The sequence below is a fragment of the Herpailurus yagouaroundi genome, unplaced genomic scaffold, assembly GCF_014898765.1.
Source record: "Herpailurus yagouaroundi ecotype Mexico unplaced genomic scaffold, PumYag 162, whole genome shotgun sequence".
NCBI lineage: Eukaryota > Metazoa > Chordata > Mammalia > Carnivora > Felidae > Herpailurus > Herpailurus yagouaroundi.
Genome location: NW_024412403.1, coordinates 34,112,287 through 34,121,917, shown reverse-complemented (window position 1 = coordinate 34,121,917; position 9,631 = coordinate 34,112,287). Strand labels below are relative to the sequence as shown.

The following is a 9,631-nucleotide window of genomic DNA, read 5'->3' as shown; positions in this document are numbered from 1 at the left end:
TAATGCTTATTTCATTCATTTATTTTGTTTAATAGTAGCCATCCTAACAAGTGTGAGATATCTCATTGTGGTTTTGATTTGCCTTTCCCTAATGATTAGTGATGTTGATTTCCTTTTCAAATACCTATTGGGCATTTATATATCTTCTTTAGAAAAGTGACACTATTCAGGTCTTTGCTTATTTTTAAATTGGTTTGTTTTGTTTTGCTATTGAATTGTAGGAGTTCCTTATATATTTTGAATATTAAACCCTTATCAAATATATGATACGCTAATATTTTCTCCCATTCTCTAGGCTGTCTTTTCATTTTGTTGACTGATTCCTTCATTGTGCAGAAGCTTTATAGTTATATTACCTACTAGTTTATTTTGCTTTAGTTTATTGTACTTTTGGTGTTACATCAAAAAAAAAAAACATTGCTAAGATCAATGTCAAGGATTTTCTTTATGTTTTCTTCTAGATATTTTATGTTTTTTAGGTCTTCTGTTTAAATCTTTAATCCATTTTGAGTTGATTTTTGGGTATCATGAAGATATGATCCCAGTTTCTTTCTTTCTCTCTCTCTTTCTTTCTTTCCTTTCTTTCTCTTTCTTTCTTTGTTTCTCTCTTTCTTTTTGTTTCTTTCTTTTGCCTGTGGACGTCCAGTTTTCCCAAACTATTTATTGAAGAAACTGTCTTTTCCCCATTTCTTTGTTCCCTTGTTGAAGATTAGTTAACTATGTATGTGTGGGATCATTGGGCTTTTTATTCTGTTTTATTGGTCTATGCATTTGTTTGTTTGTTTGTTTGTTTAACTTTTTTCAAGGTTTATTTATTTTGAGAGAGAGAGAGAGAGAGAGAGAGACAGAGCGTGGGTGGGGGAGAAGCAGAGAGAGAGGGAGAATGAAACTGAAGCAGGCTCCTGGCTCTGAGCTGTCAGCACAGAGCCTGATGAGGGGCTTGAACTTACCAGTTGTGAGATCATGACTGAGCTGAAGTCAGACACTCAACCAATTGAGCCACCGAGGTGCCCCTATGCATGTTTTTAATGCAAGTAACATACTATTTGAATACTACATAGCTTTGTAATATAATTTGAAATCAGGAAGTGTGATGCTTCTAGCTTGATCTTCTTGCCTAACTATTCCTTTGGCTATTGGAGTCTTTTGTGTTTCTGTATGATTTTTAGGATTTTGTTTTCTATTTCTGTGAACAATGACATTGGAACCAAACTTCCTACACTATCTTGACACTCTTCTCTTTGTATTGCAGCATATTTCAACCCCATGCTACATCTCTTACCTTCCTGGATATTATCTAAATTTAATATTCTTATTGATTGAATATGATTGAGTATAAATATATAAAAGCATTATGAAAGTACTAACAAAAACAGAAAAAAAACTACAAAGATAAATAAAGCATAATCCAAGAAGATAAGCTGGTATTAAACCAATAAAATGAAAATTACATGAGAAGTATGCTAAATGTTTGAAGGCAGATTTCTTTGAAAACACACAAAAACCAGTTTAAACAACATGGATCTCTTAGAATTGTAGAGAATTCTATGATAATGAACACTTTTAGCAATACATTTATTCAGGAAATCAGTTCAGGATATCCTGAATAATGTATTGTAACTGGATCATGAAGTGGAAAAACAGAATTAAATGTGAGACTAAAACGACATCTTACGTTAGAATCATACTATAGAGATTCCTGAGTGCCTTTCTAAGTATTTATTGAAAAAATACACACACACACACACACACACACACACACACACACACTTCACACATATGTCTGCAAGCAGGATTGTGTTGATGTTTTCCTAATGTTTGGGATTCATGACTGTTTGCATTTATTCACTGTACATAAGAATAATGTTTCTAGACCATTAGCAATGAAAACTTCTTTCTTCCATCCCAACTTATGTTTAAATATTATTTCTTTATACAGAATGATTGTTCTAATATCTTGGAAAATGAGAGTTCTGTAGCACTGAATTGCTTCTCATTATGAAGATAATCAGGTTTTTGTTTTTTTGTTTTTTTTTTTTTAAGTTTATTTACTTAGCTGGGGAGGGGCAGAGGGAGGGAGAGAGAGAGAATCCCAAGCAGGCTCCACACTGTCGGCACAGAGACTGATGCGGGGCTCAAACTCATGAATGGTGAGATCATGACCTGAGATGAAATCTAGAGTCTGCCCCTCAACCGACTGAGCCACCAGGTGCCCCTTAGCATGAAGTTAATCAGTTCGACCATCACTTACTCTTCCTGAGTATGTGCGGCCTCACTCCCCTGTTTCCCCAGGCACTTGCCCATCCAGTTCTGTATTACAGTCAGGATCCCCACATTTCAGTAGAGTTTTATTTTTGAAATAAAATCACAAGTTGTATTCCAGTTTTCAGCAATTACTTAGAAAAAGAAAATGGTACATAGAAGAGAAAAATGGCTGGCTTGTTTATGTAGGGTGCATGCACACAGGTTAAATTTTAAATGAATACAATCTTAAAATGAATGCCAATGTTCTTCTACCATTAGTCCATCTTAAGAAATTATTGTGAATGAAAGAGATAAGTTGCTGCATTTATTACTACATTTGAGTATAGTTACATTTATTATTTCGTGAGAAAAAAATAAAATTAATTTTGAGTCTGATGAAGGAATTAATGGTTCCTCCATGCAGTTGTGTGATGGACAGAAAGGGGGAATTGAAACCTGATATTTCATTCAACAAAACGAAAGAGTCACTTAGGTTGATATATGGAGAGTTGAGAAATCCCCTGAGAGACAAATAAATGAGCACTTAATTGTGAGCTCAGTGCCCTAGGTTGTAATCATTTGATTAAAAAATGCAATACGTATATACTGTAAAGAAATTATAATTAACATTCTAAAATGCTTCAGTTAATTTAAAAAAAATTAGTGACTTATCACCATTCTTTCTTTACATTTAAAAAAAGCAGTTTATTTCTGAAATTATTATTTTTACGTCTGAAAATTATTATTCCAGTAAAGGTACACTAATGCAAAAGTTAGAATGATTTAATTGCTTTTTCCCCATTTTCTACGGAAAAACAATAAAAGAATTTTTAAAATGATTAAGATATTGTAGAAAACAAAACTCTAATAGAAAATAGGTAACATTTTAAAAAGGTTTTGCATTGAAAATTTATCTGTGAAATGGCCATTCCTCTTTATTTTGAGATGTTAATAACCAAACTATTGGTTTTTACATCTCAATCAGACTATTGAGATGTTAATAACCAAACCAAACATCCAAACAAGCAAAACGCTATTTTCCTTTATAAAATACTCTTCTTCCTCTTGTCTTCTAAGCTCTCTGTGTGCTATGACTTTTAATTAATTTTTTTTCTTTTTTACTAACTACAATATTTGATTCTCCCAAGTTCTAGGGTCTTCCTAACTCCTAAACCATTCCTTTTAACTGGATTCTGTTGCCTAGCTCTACCTTCTTGGTTGAATTTTGCTCAGACACCAAATTAATATCTATAAAACCAGATCATGTTCCTCAGCTGCTCAAAATCCAGCTCTCGAGCACTATTTTCCAGCTAAAAGGACCACATAGTACTATGTACATTTTAGGTAAATTATTTACTTTATCTTTACTTAAGAAAATCCTTTCTCACCATTCTTTATTATGGCTAATGAAAATTTTCTCTTTTTAAAAACTTTCTTTTACTTACAGCATTTTGATGTGTCTATTATTGTACTTACAATATTTAATTCTTATATTTAAAATAATAGGAGTGAATAACATTAAATTGTTTTTAAAAATCATTTTATATTTTAGTTTTGCTCTATTTGCAGAAACTGTATCGTAGCATATTTTCAATGTTCATTCTATATTCAAGATTCATTTGGTAATTCAAAAACAACAACTATTGGACAAATGTTATGCTGATCCTTAAGAATTAAAAAAAATGTATATGTTGACTACTTTTTAAAAAGCCCACATTCTAGTAAATCAGTCTGACATTTAAGCATATAATCACACTACATTGTGATCCATGCTGTATTAGAAGACAGAAAGGTTATTTTGTTCATATTAAATCAGAATGTATCAATGTATAAAAACATACAAAGAGCAGGATTGAAGAGTAAGAGTTATTCACTACAAAGATAAAAGTGGGGTATGGAATTTGGGGCCAAAATGTTAACATGAGCAATATTTTGAGATAGAAAACTGTCCCTCCAACTTATTTTTTTTCAATAAATGGGAACAACAAATTACTAATTTACAAGTATAAACAGAACTTGTGGAATCAATTTATATTCAGCATGTTGCTTGGTATATCTAAATTTATTTTAAAAGTGTTGCTAATGGGGCGCCCGGGTGGCGCAGTCGGTTAAGCGTCCGACTTCAGCCAGGTCACGATCTCGCGTTCCGTGAGTTCGAGCCCGCGTCGGGCTCTGGGCTGGTGGCTCGGAGCCTGGAGCCTGTTTCCGATTCTGTGTCTCCCTCTCTCTCTGCCCCTCCCCCGTTCATGCTCTGTCTCTCTCTGTCCCAAAAATAAATAAATAAAAACGTTGGAAAAAAATTAAAAAAAAAATAAATAAAAGTGTTGCTAATTGAATTGTTCACAGTACATTTATACTTGCCTAGGTTCAAATCCCCTGACAGAAGCACCTTGTCCTCTGAAAAAGCAGTGAGATCAGAATTCCAAATTTCTGGTTGCTAACTAGAAAAAACAAACAAACAAACCCTCAAGCTTTATTTATTGTTTAAGGTACACTATAGCCTGGGGGCAGCATTTCAGATTGCTCTGAAGGAACTCCGGAAACTTGTCAGTTTACAGGGGATTACATGCAAAAGGGAGAAGCGGTTATACAGTTTGCAAGTATAATTGTGCATTATAAGGTATAATTTGTTTGTAAAAATTAAGGTTTACTGATTTCCACATAGACACATGGAAGACCATTAATACATTATGTTTCTATCATGTCTGATTGCTAAAAATATTGCCTGCATGCCTCCACTGAAGTGGTTTTCCAGTTCTTTTGTTTGTTTGTTTCCTCTTGAGGTCACTGAGACGGTCTCCATAGGCTGACAGTCCCCTACTCAGTTTTAGTACACATTCTGTTCCTTCAACAAGCTTGGACAATTGTAACCTTATATTTTACTTCTGCCTTCTACACGTTTTATCCTAAGAAGCAACTGTTGCAACTTTATAGGCTTGAAATGGCACCTTGACAGTCACTTTCTGGCTCATTCTCTCCTTTCTGCTGACTGGCGTTGCGATACTGAAGATATGGGAGCATGATGGAAATACTATATGTACGTAAGTGAATAAGAAAGACCAGGATAAATAAAATTGTCTTCAACCAAACCATCATAAATACATTACTATTTTAGCACTGAATGATCAAATAATTAGATTTTTTTGTACCTTTGTCTCTAAGACATCCAGATAGGGCAGAATGTAAATTTTGGTAAGTTAAAAAACAAAACAGAACAAAACGAAACTATATTTTGTCTCTCTCCCACAAAAGATAGCTTTCATATCATGCTTAATTTCTCTAGAAATCTAATTATTAAAAAAAAGTTATGTTGATAGCATATCTTTTAAAGTAGGAATAGGCATTATTAAATGAAGACAACATTGGACAAAACTAGTAGCAAAAAAATGGCCATGGATGTGTAAAAGTGCTATATTTACTTTTACATATAAATGAACTAGGATGGGTGTGTATTCTCTATAAGAGAATGCTGAGAATGTCAGTCACATCATACTTGACAATAAGTCTTTTTCATGTAGTTACTCAAATAGCCACACCCCTGGATTAAATCAATGTTAATAAAACAAACTGCAATATGAATACTTATCACTATTAACTAGCATGAAGTAAATATGTTTTTACTAAGATGTTACTCAATGTTTTAACGATGAGAGTTTCCTGGGACTAGCAGCAGAAGCGTGTGGACACGTGGCATCGCATCATAATTGAAGTGTATAAAGAGAGATGAATGGGCACACAAATCCCACAATGCCCTTGACCACTTTACTTAAGTGAAGTCTTTATTTTTTTCTAAGTAGGCTCCACATCCAATGTGGGGCTTGAACTCCTGACCCTGAGATTGAGTCTTATGCTCTACTGACTGAGCCAGCCAGGTGCCCCTTAAGTTAAGACTTTTATCAGTATACACTATGCAAAGAAATGTCCTATGTCATACTTACCTGAATAGATAGATATTAGTAATTCCTGATAAGGCTGATTTAGGAAAACATCTCATTTTTATCACACAATTTTTTTTTTATAGCAAGAGAATATTAGGACTCATTAAAAAGAAAATGTTAAAGGAATATGCAAATAAAATCTAGTCATATATTGTTATGTACTTTGTCTAAATGCTATGGTGTCCAAGTTTTTTCAAGGATTTTTTTTAATTTGTTAGCCTCAAAAAAAAAGTAAATTTCCCCTTAAGATAGCACTGAAGATTTGTATTCTTCTCATTGAAACTCAGGAACATCCATAGTGATGTTCACTTAATTGACAAAATGATTATACATAACAGTATACTTTTTCCTGCAGTCTATAATATTTTCCAAGAAAATGAAGAAAGAGTTCTGTGTAGCATTTCTGTTTTACAATATCATGACATAAGTTTGAATTCTGTGTCTTTTTTTGTTTTAAAATACCTAGAAAAATTAAGAATAAACATGTAAAAACAAGAGGGGTTTTAGAGATTTTACAAAAGTATAGGATGGTTTAAAAATGGTGTTCTTATTTTTATGGTCAAAAATGAGATAAGCTATATGAATTTAATCAATGCTATTTTCAGACATTAAAGAATCAAAGATTAGAGTGGCATAGTTTTTACAAAAAAATGTCCAAGAAATATTTTTACATGTTGGACTTGGCAATTTTCAGTAAAGAAAAACAGAAACAAGAACAAAAATCCCTTGTTTCCCACTGACTCAGTAGCAGCAAAACAGAATAGCTTATCTTTACCATTATGTGAGCTCCCTGCCTGTACAGTGATTTGGGTCATGATGAATATAGTCAAGCACGTAGATATCCCTGTAAAATAAGTTAACTGATTGATACCATGGTAAAACATGTTTCTAGAATGTCAATTGGAAAGAAACTTTTTCAAATCAGGTTTTAAATTTATGAATTCATTCTAAAAACATAAGAGAACATGTTACGAGAAATTTCTCTTGGATGTTAGTCTTCTTTGTCACCCACACTTTATAATGCATGTTTGCTCTCTAGGAGTCATTTGATGATTTTTCTTAGATTCTTGGTTTTGTTTATGTATCTGCTCCTCAAATTTTACCTCAGAGCAGGTAAATTGACATGCACTCTGTCTTCTGTTTTAACAAATAAATAGGTGAGAATGCAAGGGACGTGGAGCAGACTATGGGTCTACATCATAGACGCAAATGGAGCTACAGACTTACTCTCTTTCAACTGTCTATGGATGGGGCTTTTGGTTGAGTAGCTGAATCAACACAGACAAAATGAGCAAGAATGTAGCTGCTATGACGATTGCCTGGAGTTGTTATGATGATTCTGCCATGTTGCTATTTTGGTTAAATTGTATTCAGAAATGTTTATACTAGGACCACAGAATTACAGAAGCTTAGACTTGAGTCCCCAGAGCCTCTATTAGGCATTGACTCTGAAAGGAGGAGAAGAGTTAAGAGAAACCTAACAAGAATAAAACCTTGTTTGCTTGCTGCCTTCTCCTAAGGGTGTGAAGGAATCTACTGTTGGAGATGGCCTTCTGCTGATGGTCAACAGGCTTCCTAGATACCCGAAGGATATCTAGGCAAAGGAACGAGTGCACTTGGGGTGACGTTAGTAAAGTGCTACAAAGACAGAGAGTGAATTAATTTTCAGTGTGTGGATCATTGTTTTCCTTTGAATGGCAAGTACTGGAGAAACAGAGGTGAGGATTCAGAAGCCCATAGGTGGTAAGAACGCAAGGGCAGCTAGTGTCTTGAGAATTTCTAGAAAGGGAGATGTACGTGAGCATGTGTTGTATGTGTGTACACGTGTGTTTGTGTATAAAGCTCCTAGGGAAAATGAGAGCTCATATTTGGAGCTGCTTGACAGTAAACAAGAGAAGGAAAAACAAGCAGTGACTGTAATAAAGGGAATAGTAAAGCGAGCAAAGTAGACAGAAAAATTAATAGGAAAAAATAATAAACAAAATGGGTACTTTTGTGAGAGAAGGAGTATTTGAATACAGATTGGGGCCATCTCTAGAAGTGTATAAGGCCAACACGACTCAAATACTACAGGAGCTCAACTGAACATCCTTGAACAAAGCCCTCAAGGACTATTGCTAAAGACAGAAATTTTAGTTAAGTTCTTTACCTATGAGGGAAGGAACAAAAGAAGATAAATTTTCTTGGGAAATCTAGCTCTGAGAGATTGATGGATATAAGGAAGTGATTTGTATAGGTAGTAGAATGTCAGGGAGGAGAGATGTGGAGAAGAATGAAGACTATAGTCCCACGGACTCTCCCACTTATAAGGATGATCCCCCATTGCACGATGTGTGTGATCTGTGGTGCATGTAGAGTATGTATAATTGACATAATAAAATTCCCAGGTGGAGACTACAGAACAGGAACACATGACACAAAACATCTTAAATATATTCAGTGCAAAAAAGAGGAAAACCATTTGGTGATGACTTTATTGCCCATTACTCTGGATTGCCTCCTTTGAAATCTGAGCCTGTAGAGCACAGGTCCTGGGGCCCCAGATACTCTCCACATTGTCTCTGTTTATTTCTTCCAAGGTACGCCAGCCTTCTGTTGCTGAGTATTACATTTCCCTCTCAGCATGTCCCTCCGCTCAGTAAATTGTGATTTTTTTTAACTTATCTCTGGGGCGATTCTTATTTATCCCAAAGTTTAAAAAGAAATACAGTATGAATGATTCATTATCTCAAGATCTGTGTAAGTTTTAAAATGTTTGCAAAAACAGCAGCATGACATCTTTTAGGGCATTAGTGAATCAATTGTGCTTGTCTCTGAAATTTCAGTGTTTTTTCACTTACAATGTAAAGTGATAAGAGATATAAGAACACTTATACTAGTTTCAAATAAGGCTTTATCTCTGGCTCTAGACTACAGGAAGTTAAAAACTTTTATATAAATGTAAAGTATAGAAAAGTAATTGTAATAAGAATTCAAGTTTTCAAACTTCACATTTCCAGAAGTGCAGTTCCAAACTTTGAGTTACAGGGTAAATTACTAGGATATTTTCACTGTGTGTTAGGAAATTAGGAAATTAGGAAAAAAGAAAAAGGCCTGGAAGTAGTTTGTATTCTAGTCTATTTCTCCATTATCAAACTGATCTCGGCTATGTCTGTTCTGGTCTTTAATATTAGCAATAATAGGGAGTCTTAAATCTCCCTTAAAATCTTAATCCAAATTCCACCTGCTTCCACCCAAATCATTTTTATTTATTATAATCTTGGTGGAGATGGAAAACACTAGATTAACACTTTCAATATAAGTGAGGACCAAACGTTTTCTCTTCACTTTTCATCCTCACATTTCCTTGTTTCCTACATACTCATGAACGCTGCACTAAATTCCTTGGTATTCGTGAACATGCTGTGCCCTTTCTCTTTTCCCTTTCTCTTTCTGTGGAGTGCTTTCTC

The 9,631-nt window shown here is 34.3% G+C and overlaps 1 long non-coding RNA gene across 1 annotated transcript in view; it reads right to left on the bottom strand.

The window, feature by feature from the left end:
• Window positions 1-4,806: 4,806 nt before the first annotated feature.
• The window catches only part of LOC121036090 (uncharacterized), a 28,127-nt gene continuing 23,302 nt past the window's right edge, over window positions 4,807-9,631 (bottom strand). The window contains exon 3 of the long non-coding RNA XR_005793229.1: window positions 4,807-5,275. This is a non-coding gene — a long non-coding RNA (uncharacterized LOC121036090). The remainder of the gene's footprint in view (window positions 5,276-9,631) is intronic.